Genomic DNA, 13247 nt, shown 5'->3' with positions numbered 1-13247 from the left:
GGTTTCATTTTGCCATAGAAATTATATATATATATATATATATATATATATATATATTCACAGAAAAAACCATAGGTTATAGTCCATATATAGTTAGGAATTTGCATTTACAAAACCTTGAAAATTCAATGAAAAAACCATTGGTTATTGAACATATATAGTTAGGAATTTGCATTTACAAAACCTTATTTTACTCGCATAAAACCATTGAAATTCCATATATAGTTAGATGCGCTAACTATATATCGCGCACCCGCAATCCACTGCTGATGATGTCACATATTACATCATTCATGACATGGTCAGTGACATCACTGATGACATCACTGATAACAACTCAAATGACATCACTGATGACATCTCAAATGACATCACTGATGACATCACTGATGACAACTCAAATGACATCACTGACAACATCACAGATGACATCATTCATGTGTTAATACGATGAACCTCTACAGACTCTGATATATTCTTAGATACACTCAGTGAAAACAGACACTCACAGATTGTCACTCATCCATGGAGTTACTCATACACCTAGACAGTCATGCAAAGAATCAATCACACCTCCAATTCCTCAACTATACAGTTATACACACCTTACTTATTGAAACATATTCTAACACGTATTTACTCTCTTATATAATCCCTAATAAAAGTTCAAAATGATCCATACAGCCACTCACACATTCACTGGCTCTAATGCACAGTTATTTATATATGTTAACTCTCACATGTACTGTGTTTTACATATGTACTTACTTTGACATGTAGCACTGAGATATCCATTCACTCACCAATACACTCATGCACACAGTCAACCACCCATACAGCTGTTTCCACATGCACTTTTGAAACCATACATCTAGTGAATCAACTGCTCACACATCTATGCACAGAGTCACATACCTCCCAGCCACTCACACATATACTCAGTCTCCCATACAAATACTTGAGCAACCAATCAATAACCCATATAGTTATTCATATAGCTACTGATCAACACATGCAGCAGTTTACAGAACAACAGATATAATGATGCACAAACTAATATAGTTTATTCACTAACCCATGCACTCAGTGAGACACATTTAATCACTCCCTCATACAATCAGTCATGCACCTACTAAATCCTTCATCCAGACATTTATACATCCACTCATTCTTCAATATGTAAGACATATTTTAACTTTACAGAAACATACAGTCACTGGATGTTGTGATCAGTGATGTCATCAGTGATGTCACTGACCATGTCATGAATGATGTAATATGTGACATCATCAGCAGTGGATTGCGGGTGCGCGATATATAGTTAGCGCATCTAACTATATATGGAATTTCAATGGTTTTATGCGAGTAAAATAAGGTTTTGTAAATGCAAATTCCTAACTATATATGTTCTATAACCAATGGTTTTTTCATTGAATTTTCAAGGTTTTGTAAATGCAAATTCCTAACTATATATGGACTATAACCTATGGTTTTTTCTGTGAATTTCAATGGTTTTTTAATAGCAAATATCAAAAGCTGTCAAATGTGAAGTACGTGATAGGTAAAAACGTTTTCGTGTTTATGCACGCTGATGCGCTTTGAACGCTGCCCCCCCCTCCCTTCTTTTCTCTTAGTAGTACTCTCTCTTTGCAGATAGTGAACGGTAGTTACCGCAGACCTTTACCCCCGTTGTAATCCGTCGTACCTGCTTGTCTCTCCATTTGATTGATTGTTATCCAAGCATTTACTGTTTTAAAATTGGTTCTCTTTGGATCATTCTCTATTTACAAACAAGCACAAAGTCGCAATACTCTGTTTAGTCTTTGCAGATAGGGAAAAATCGTGTAAAAAAATAAAAGTAATCGAGCAAAATCAGTAGACCACTAATTCGATCTCTTTTTGACCTCGATAAAATACAAACATTAGGAACAACCCTTCATGAGAAATACGAAAATAGTGAAATGAACTGAGCTCCACACCATAAGGGCTGCAAGACAGCTCGACTCCGCCACCCACCCCGCCCAAAATAACGACAAACCCTATGCAAATATTATAAATATAGACAACACACCAGCAAAGAAACAGGGTAAAACATTTTATTAAATAACTATTTACATAACTATTTTATACTTTTTATTGCCCGATCCGGCTAGCTCAATCTATCGAGCATGAAACTCATGCACTGATAGCAAGCGTTGAGAGTTTGTAGAACGATGGCTTCAGATTTTTCACATACGGTGTAGTGGCGCGAACTGGGAGGGGGCGTTTGGATCCTGCCCCTTCCCCAAATAAGATTTTCATACGTGAATGTTCGTTCATGCTTTTTGTCCCTGAGTTGCTTCGATGTCACTGCCTTACACAAATGGCATAAGTCCTGGATGTTGAGTGCCATACTTCAGAGTTCTAAGCAGCGCTTGTAACACTGTTTAAACCTTATTTGCACCTGCTGCAGCTTCACTATTCAAAGTAAGTAGGGTCCGTTTGTGGACCTGACTGCATTGGAAAACAATGTGATACGGTGCCTCCCTAAACCGCTTGACGGAGGCCCCCGAGGGGCGGTGAGATGGCGCGGACTGAGAGGGGGCGCTTGGCTCCTGCCCCCTCCCCAAGTCGTGTTGCCCTGATGTGGCCTGAGATCGCCCCCGACATAGGCGGCCGGCTCCCGGGGTCGGCGGAATTTTTTCCCTTTTGATGACTCTTTCATTCTGGACCTTGTCCCACAATCCGTTTGACCTGAAGACACGCTGTAGTGGGGCGCCCCTTTACCGTTTTAGTTGCCATTCCGCCCGCTTTTGGTACTCTGTGCCTCTTCCGCCATTCAGCTGTTTACCGCCCGCTCTTGCGACTACAGCGTCTCGCTCACCATGTAGTTGAGTTGCTCCCGCTCTTAAGATTTAACCAAACTTTTTGGACTGCTGAAAGCGGTTCAGTCAGTCAGTCAGTCAGTCAAACACTTTTATTCGATTTTTAAAAAATCATAAAAAGACACAGGATACATTTCAGAAGTTACACGTACAGAAAAAGTTAAATAACACAGGGAGAATATTTACATAATATATACATAGTGATTCATAGTTCATAGCAGTTGAATGTAAAGTGACATGAGCGCAAGCAATTCCTATATACAGGAGAAAAGGATACATTTAAAATATATAAAACATCGCTAAATCTATTTTCTTGGGAAAGTTAAATTCCTAAAAACAGTTGCCTTAAAAAATTTCGTTTATAATCAATCCGTTATTACATTTTCTGCGCTTTTTATTGATGCGTACTCCTGCTACTAAAAAACTTGCAACATGAAAAGTGACCTCTTTAAGGATGGGGAAAAGATATTTCCTTCTGATTTTATCATAGTGATCACAGAACATAATAAAATGTAGGGTGTCCTGGGGTGAGAAGTTATCACAATCGCAAGGTTTGTTGTTTTCCGGGGTCTCCCATCTATAGTATGAGCCCAATAAAAAATGGATTAGATTCAACCGAAATCTAATTAAAAGAAAGCGGTGGAAAGAGTTGTTTACAAGTATCAGGTAGGGTTCTGGACCTGGGACGGTTTTCAATCTGAAATTCCTTCTCACTGTAAATTTCATAAGTTCGGTTTCCTCTCGCTCTGAAATGAATCCTTAACTGTTTTAACGACCGCTGGTTGGGGGAGACATTTTGACTATATTCTGGACCTGCGTTGTCGCGTAATGCGTCATATGACGCGCCGCGTTAGCGCACCCGGAAGTGCTCCGGTGCACAAGGCGCAGCTTCCCGGAAACGATCCAGAGCGCGCCGCGCAGCGCGTAACGTAAGCATAACAGGTCATGTGACTTGTTAATAAAACTTTTCATTGGTTCATTTTACTTTTGTTTTCCTAATGATGTAAGACTAGGTCATGTGACCTAAAAATAACACTTTTCATTGGATTAAAACATTTTTTTTCCCAAACGATGAAAGCCCCACCTTGTTTCTGGATGTTTCAGACTGAAGCTGGCGTCACCATGAGAGCACCACCATCTCGTAGCTCCGTCGTGGCCATTCCACAAGCAATCATGGCAGCCGCTCCCCACCGGAAGCCTGCGGGAGTCGAGGGCCCCCAAGACTTTTGTACAATCTTCAAGGCTGAGGGGACGCTTTCGAGAATGGAACCCAAGCCCTGGCAGACAAGCGTCCGAGTTCCAAGGTGTCCCAGGGCCATTTTACTGGACCAGGCCCAAATCCGAAGAGCCGGCCGCCATTTTAAGAGTCCTGTGGCAGCCGCCTATCGCTGCACCGCAAGAGTAGGAGCAACTCAACTACATGGTGAGCGAGACGCTGTAGCCGTAAGAGCGGGCGGTAAACAGCTGAATGGCGGAAAAGGCACAGTGTAGCAAAAGCGGACGGAATATATATATATATATATATATATATATATATATATATATATATATATATATATATATATATATATATATATATATCTTTGCCACTCCACTCCACAAGCAGGATGCAGGCGCTCTCTCCTCTCGAAAAGAAACGTGGAGCACAGACCCAGGTAAGTTTAAAAATGTGCTGGTTTATTGAGCTGTAACTCAGTCGCCCATTACGCGTTTCGGTACTGACGTACCTTGATCACATATACATATATCTTTTTGCTTTGCACAAGGGTTATTATCTTTTGCCTTAATTCAATTCATTAGCCAATGATATGCATAACTAAAGAAATTGGTCTGTCATTTGTTTATACACCTTTTTTACTGTGAGGGCGTGCACTTTAATTAATTTGTCCCACTGCTATGTTTAGTATATAATCGTCCATTTCTCTGAGCGTGGTATGTAATCAAGCTCCCTAGAGGAGTTAAACGCGTTGTCGGATGGACATTTGTCCTTGAATTTAAATAAAAACTTCACTCTGCCACCTACTTGAGGATTTGAATCTTCTTTTTGAAAGAATCCCTTCGCTGCAGTTACGATGTTGGTCTGGAGGTCCCCACCTGGTGTGCTTCCGTCACCCATTGACGGGAACAGGAACATTCTTTTCATATATATACATATATATATATATATATATATATATATATATATATATATATACATATATATATATATATATATATATATATATATATATATATATATATATATATATATATATATATATATATATATACCACTATTCCTCCAGGAAGGAACAAAGTGGGTCGCACTCCACAACATTGGGAGCAGAGCCAACCCCCTCGCCAACAACAAAGGGGGAGAGGGAGAGGACGCAGATGGTCCCCAAAAGACGAAAAAGGAGAGGAAAAAGGAGCAAAAGGCAACGAAGGCACGAAAGTGGGAACGGAAACGCGCAGTATGCGCCAGAAGAGGAACCTATAAAGGACGAACTACAGGTGGTTAATCTATCCAAAAGAGAAATATCAAAGAGAGAAGAAGGATTACTGAAAAAGGGAATCAATTTCTGTCCACGAGAAAAATTGACTTGGCGCAAGTCAGGATAGATTTCTACCTATATATCAGGAAGATAAAACTAGCCAAATACTTTGCGGAAAAAAAAAACTTGGGAAAATAAACAAAATATCCAGGCAGGACAGCGGAACGGCACTAACAGTCAAGGATTTGGAAGCCCTGCTGACCCTGATAAATCTGGACACTGAAGAAAATCATGAAATCCCCTTGGAAGATGCCTGCAAACAAGAAGGTGCGGGTTTGAGTGGCATGAAGCCAAAATCAAAGTTCTACCCCCAATAGGCCCCAGGAAACAAAATTGATCTTTTCCAAGAGGCGGTAACCCAAGATCTATACAAATTGAAAAACTTAAACTACAAAGACAATCTAACAGAAAATGAGAGAAAGGCACTTCTGGAGCTATCCACAAATGACCAAATAGAAACTAAAATGGCCAATAAGGGCGGAAACGTCGTTATACTGGAGAAAACAGCTTATATTACAGAAGCGCATCGGCAATTAAGGGACACCAGATATTATGACAGATTGAAAAGAAATCCTACTATGGAAATAAAAGAAATGGTGGATGCAAGATTATCAGAATGGACTAAGAGTGGCCTGATTGATGAAGAGGAGAGGAAATACCTCACAGTAGCACATCCAGTAACGGCTACTATATATTTCCTCCCGAAACTGCATAAACATCAAAAAACGCCCAATCTTGTCTGCAAAAGGCTCTCTCCTGGAACCGATTACCAACTACATTGATTATTTTTTGAACCCGTTTGTATTATGCCTGTATTCTTATTTACAGGATACAAGTGACTTACTCAGAAAACTTGAGAACACCCCCTGGCAAGACTCATACCATTTGGTATCTATGGATGTTATTTCCCTTTATACCAACATAGGGAATGACATGGGACTGACAGCATGCAACCACTTCCTGAAAGAAAGGAAAATAGAATTTGCAAATCACAATCAGATGATACTGGACATGATCAAGATCTGCTTGACTAGGAACATCTTCATGTTTGGGGAAGAAATATACTGCCAAAACAGCGGGACGGCGATGGGATTTTCCTTTAGTCCCAGCTATGCCTGTTTAGCGATGGGATGGTGGGAGAAGGAAATCGCATGGAGCAACAGCAACGAGGCATCACTAAATAAAGTGCTAAGCTGGACACGATATATTGATGATTTACTCATCATTTGGGATGGCAGCAAAGAAGAATTTCAGAAATACTTTGAAATCATGAACAACAGTATACCGAATCTTAAGTTCAGCTATGTAATAAGCAATGAGAGAATTGTATTTCTGGACACAGAGATCTACATACGAGGAAACCAAATACATACAACACTGCATCGTAATTGTACTGCCACCAACCCCACATTAGAAGCAACCAGCTTCCACCAACAATCCCTGATCATGAGTATCCCCTATGGGGAATTTTTGAGAATCCGGAGGATTTGCAGCAAAAATGATGAATGGGTGAAACATAGTGCAGCAACCTCGGAGAGATTCAAACGACGCAAATATAACAATAGCATAATCAAAAAATGCTGGGAAAGAACAGATCAAAAGAGCAGAGAGGAATGTCTCCAAAGAAAATCTAAGGAACCAACAGAGGATTCAAAACCAATACGCATGATAATGAACTTCTCGAATGAGAGCAAAAGGATTGCCAATATTCTGAAACGTAATTGGAAAATTTTGCAACTTGATGGGACAGTCAAAGACATTGTGGGATCACACCCAACAATTACATACAGAAGGGCAAAGAACTTGAAAGATCACCTTATCCACAGCCATTTTAGAAAAACAACAAAAAAAGATTAATGGCTAAAAACAACTGGTTTTGTGAAATGTTATGCATGCAAGGTCTGTCAGATTGCTAAACCGACAAAACAGGTACAAATGTCTAACAAGAAACATTGGGAGATAAGAGAACTCATCACTTGTAAAACAACACACGTTGTATATGTTGTGGAATGTCCGTGCCCCATGAGGTATGTGGGCAGTACGGTGTGCGAATTAAAAAAACGCATCCGGGAGCACGTTTGAGCAACAATTCACGAGGACAAGGCTAATGCAATAGCTAAACACATGGAGCAATACCATCGGAGTGACTGGAGTCAATTGAAATTCTTTGGTCTCGAAAGTGTCCCCAAAAAAGAAAGAGGGGGAGACAGGGAAAGACTCCTGAGACAAAAAGAATCACACCATATTCTAAACCTAAGAACCCTAACGACTTATGGGCTTAATCAGTCAGAAGAGTTATATATACATTTATAAGGACTTCGCTTTGATAATCTGTTTGTTGCCCAACATACTCTTACAATACCTGCAAGTGGTATGATATATAAACTGAAAAATTGAGATGATGTATATGGAAAGATTACATTGTTTTAGCATAGTAAACAGTGGTTGTATGTCATAATGTCACACGGGTAACCGAAGGAATTTGGCAATGAGAGTATTCAGAAATGCTGAATAGCCATAACAATAATGTATTCCCACTTGAGGGAATCAGATCTAGTTTAAAATAATAACTAGGGATACCTGTGTGCTAAATATTCCTAACCAGCAGTATGAATACATAGACATAAGAGTGCATGTAATGTCATCCCACTAGAGGGAAATCATCAGTTTATAACATCTCAACCATTTACTATTCGCTGTTTGAATATGTGAAAAAATCTAAAAAATCAGTGACCAATACATGAATGAAGTTGTAATGTTTTCCCACTAGAGGGAACCTCTCAGTTTTCATGTTCTTGATTAATTTATCATCAATTGAAATTGTAAAATGTATGGTATTGGGCAAAAGGTAAAAAGTTACATCTCGTAAAAAATCAAAAAAATGACATCTCCCATAAAGCAATGAGGCACTGGCAAACCCCACACAGGAAATGATGTAATGTATACATTTCAAGTATATCAGGGAGGGGGAGCCAAGTGGTCGGTTGATCGTGAGCAAGGTATTTGTAATACCGAAACGCGCAGATCGAAACATCTGCCTTAGTTTGTGGAATGTAATGGAAAAATAAAAAAAACTGCAAAATTGACCTGTGGAGTGCGACCCAATTTGTTCCTTCCTGGAGTAATAGTGGTAAATGGATTAGCAGCGTGGTTCAGCTGCAGGGCGCCGCACCCACTCTGAGCGCTGCACGAGCGGCAAATGGAACCAACAATGGAGAATATTTCATGAGCGCCATGAGCAGTGAACGCTGACAAGGAAAGCGAGAAAATTGGAGAAGCAAGCCACACACCGCTTATGAGCAGGAGCCCGAGATAAGCGTGTGTGTGAAGTGTGACAATAACAATTTTATTAATGCTGAACAGAATCGGCTAAGTCAGCTCTGCGGACTTCCTAAAAAACAACGTTGTAAAGTTAAACACCGCAATGCATTTTCAATGAAGAAATAGGCGGCAAGAGAACTACAAAATCGTTGTTAAAAAGGAGTACACAGGTCGGCAGTGATAATAAGCAAATTGCCACACTCAATCAGGAAAATCACAGAGGCAGAAACATGGAGAAAAGAGAAGCGAAGCGCAATGACTTACTGCGACAAATGTTTGAAAAGGGTTCAGTGGAAAAGGAGGTTGGCGGAACCAGTGTGCAGGCTAAAACGGACACAAAATCTAAACTAAAAAACTGGGAGAAACTGAGCCAAAAAGAAATAAATAAATCTTGGGAATTGATAACCTTAAAGGAGTACTTGGATGCAAAATGGGTCCCCAGAGGACTAAGGATTATGCTCATGCCCAGCCACCAAGATAGCTCTAATGAACTATTACAAGAATGGGGAGAGTTCATCTTACAATTATCTCTAGGATTAATAGCAATCCTGGCTAAACACATTGAAATAAGCTTACTGAAAGTGAAAGAACAATTACATGAAGTGGAAAAAGAACTTGCAACACTGAAGCTTAATGCAGAGATGACAAAATTCAAGGAAGAACTGGAATCACAAATCGAAAAACATGAACACACTGTAAGAGAACGCAAGCATCAAAAATTTATCAGGGACGCAACATACTATGCAGAAGGACGAATCTTTTCATTTTCAAAAAAATTCGACCAAATGAGACAACAAGTATTGAGTACAAGCTCCATAAGCTTATTGAGCAGTGCGTCTTCCCTAATATCAGAAAATAATTAAGGAGAACCAGGAACTTCGTCTAGCATGGGACAGTTACCTTTTTTAGGGGACATGCGCCTGGTTTTGCAGCAAAAACATTGGGAGCAGAGCCAACCCCCTCGCCAACAACAAAGGGGGAGAGGGAGAGGACGCAGATGGTCCCCAAAAGACAAAAAAGGAGAGGAAAAAGGAGCAAAAGGCAACGAAGGCACGAAAGTGGGAACGGAAACGCGCAGTATGCGCCAGAAGAGGAACCTATAAAGGACGAACTCCAGGTGGTTAATCTATCCAAAAGAGAAATATCAAAGACAGAAGAAGGATTACTGGAAAAAGGGAATCAATTTCTGTCCAACGAGAAAAATGGACTTGGCGCAAGTCAGGCTAGATTTCTACCTATATATCAGGAAGATAAAACTAGCCAAATACTTTGCGGAAAAACAAAAACTTGGGAAAATAAACAAAATATCCAGGCAGGACAGCGGAACGGCACTAACAGTCAAGGATTCGGAAGCCCTGCTGACCCTGATAAATCTGGACACTGAAGAAAATCATGAAATCCCCTTGGAAGATGCCTGCAAACAAGAAGGTGCGGGTTTGAGTGGCATGAAGCCAAAATCAAAGTTCTACCCCCAATTGGCCCCAGGAAACAAAATTGATCTTTTCCAAGAGGCGGTAACCCAAGATCTATGAATATGTGAAAAAATCTAAAAAATCAGTGACCAATACATGAATGAAGTTGTAATGTTTTCCCACTAGAGGGAACCTCTCAGTTTTCATGTTCTTGATTAATTTATCATCAATTGAAATTGTAAAATGTATGGTATTGGGCAAAAGGTAAAAAGTTGCATCTCGTAAAAAATCAAAAAAACTGCATCTCCCATAAAGCAATGAGGCACTGGCAAACCCCACACAGGAAATGATGTAATGTATACATTTCAAGTATATCAGGGAGGGGGAGCCAAGTGGTCGGTTGATCGTGAGCAAGGTATTTGTAATACCGAAACGCGTAGATCGAAACATCTGCCTCAGTTTGTGGAATGTAATGGAAAAATAAAAAAAACTGCAAAATTGACCTGTGGAGTGTGACCCAATTTGTTCCTTCCTAGAGGAATAGTGGTAAATGGATTAGCAGCGTGGTTAAGCTGCAGGGCGCCGCACCCGTTCTGAGCGCTGCACGAGCGGCAAATGGAACCATCAATGGAGAAAATATATATATATATATATATATATATATATATATATATATATATATATATATATATATATATATATATATATATATATATATATATATATATATATATATATATATATATATATATATATATATATATATATATATTACCTACTGGTGGTCGCCAGTTGGTATAAATAGTTAGGATTTTTTTGAATAGGGATTTCTGAAAATTCTATGTAGAATAACTTTGGCGTTGAAGGACGGAATTGGCTGAAATTTTTAGGAAAATGGCACATTTTGTTTCTGAGCGTCCCCTGAAAGTTAGGGGGGTTTCGTGAAGTTGGGGCCGAGAAAAAAGGGTGGTCCCAAAACGTGTTTTTAACGTTGAGTTTTCTATAGGGCGGTTGGACTCACTTTTAGCTCGAACGGATGAATGGATTTCTATGAAACTTGGCAAAATTGTAGTGACTGGTAGTCCGATGTGCCTTTGCTAAGTCTCAAGATATGTGCTCCAGTGGATTTTGAGTATTTTAGGTTAAAAAAATATATATATCTGTGACAGCGTCCCGGTTAGCGCCCCGGTTCGCGTACCAGATGCGTAACAGAACTTCGCGAGGAGAAGCGGATTGGCTCCCCGGTGACTGTGAACATTCTAAACAGTTCGGAGCGGCCACCATCTTGTCTCTCGGTAGGATCGAGAGACAAGAGATGGAAATAAACGAAGGGGAAATGAATAAAAGGGGGCAAGGTAGACTCCTCCTGACCCCCTAGGATTGATGTGAGGGCTATTAAAGAGCCCCGCAAGGCAAAAAAAAAAAAACGATTTTTCGCGGTGGAAGCGCTACCCGGTACGCGAACCGGGTAGCTTACCGGTAGCGTAACGGGTGTCCATCATCTTGCGTTAAGGTCTAATTTGGACACAAGATGGATGATAAACAATGCTGGGATTGTGTAAAAGGGGGCAAGGGAGACATATCCTGACCCCCTAGGTTTTGTGAGAGTGAATGAGGAGGCCCATATATGCCCAAAAAAAAAAATCACATTTTCGCCCGGTTAGCGCCCGGTGCACGAACCAGGTAGCGCTCCGGGAAGTGTAAATCGTCAAAAATTACTAAAAAAAAAGTTACATTTCAAATTTATTTAGAGTGATCATAGTTAGGGTAGCTCTGAAAAGAGCTTTTGGGTCTGTGGAAGATTTAGGTACTTATAAGTAGGTACCAATACACGGTCTTAAATTCTGGATGAAAACTCTGTTCCCCTCATCTGAGAAGTGCACACCATCTCCTCTGTAAATATCTTGCATGTAGTAACGCAAGTTATTGTTGTAGATGGAGCCCATTCCATGGTTTCTCATGTAAGCTGAAACAGACTTATTTACATGCTTCCTCGCTTTCTCAATTTGTGGACAAAATGGATTGGACCACCTCCATTTCTGTCTTTGGCATATATTGGAATATACCAAGGCAGTTTGAGGAAAAAGTGCCATCAATTGCTCAAAGGTGTCCTTTAAAAGCATTTCCAGACCTACCCCAGTCAAAGTGCCCAAATCATTTCCTCCACAGTGCACTATTATGAGGTCAGTGTTTGGCAAATGCAAAAAGGTTTTCACCAATGGTATCAATTGGTGACATCTCAATCCTCTCTGGCCAATCCACTTGATTTCCACATTTTGTAAATTGAGGTTGTGTAAATTTCTGTTATCAGCATACCTTTGTGCCCAGTGGATGTAACTATGTCCAAGAATCCAGACAGAAAACATGGTGAGAAGAGGTTCTGCTGCAGTCAGATGAAGTGTGGGAATGAAATGGCAGTTGAAATAGTAGGCCTTTGTAATGAAAAAAACTGTGGAGTTTCAGTGCTAATTATTCAGTAGCAGTGATTGGTGGATTTTGATTGCTGAAAACTGAAAGTTAGGGTGCATGGATGTGTTCTTTGAAAGATGTAATTCAAATGGTTAAGAAAAAATCATTTTAAGAAACATTGCACTGGATAAGCAGGTGTACTGAGAGTTCAGAGTTCAGATGAAACATTGTTGTGTGAACTTGTAAACATGAGAGGTCTGTCAGGAGGTAGTTGCTATGGAAAAAAGGCAGTAAAGGGCAGAGGGGGGAAGGGTGTTGATTTGAAAAAAGTGAGGGAAGAGTTTTGATTGGCTGACATGAGAGATATGTGTGATGAATTACAGCATTTCTGTGCCATTGTTGGTTGCAGCCTCTGCTAAAGAAAAATTGGTGTGTGTCTGAGACTGTTTTGAAATTCAAAAAGCATTTGCTAAGGTGAGAAAACATTCATTTAATTTAGATAGAAACTAGTATGCTTCAGGGAGAAAATTAGGAAGAAAGTTGTGTATTTAAAATGTTGCTTTGTGTCAAGTGTTTTACAAAAAGATTTTGTTTCTTTGAGAAATTGTAATTGGAGATAATGTGAAGTATTAGTACTGACAGGGTGTGCTTGTACATAGGAGCTGTGCTGTGTTTTCAAATTATGACTTGAAACTCATTTTTAAGGA

Source organism: Lissotriton vulgaris, chromosome 3_1 (assembly GCF_964263255.1).
Source record: "Lissotriton vulgaris chromosome 3_1, aLisVul1.2, whole genome shotgun sequence".
Classification (NCBI taxonomy): Eukaryota; Metazoa; Chordata; class Amphibia; order Caudata; family Salamandridae; genus Lissotriton; species Lissotriton vulgaris.
This window is presented reverse-complemented; position numbering follows the sequence as displayed.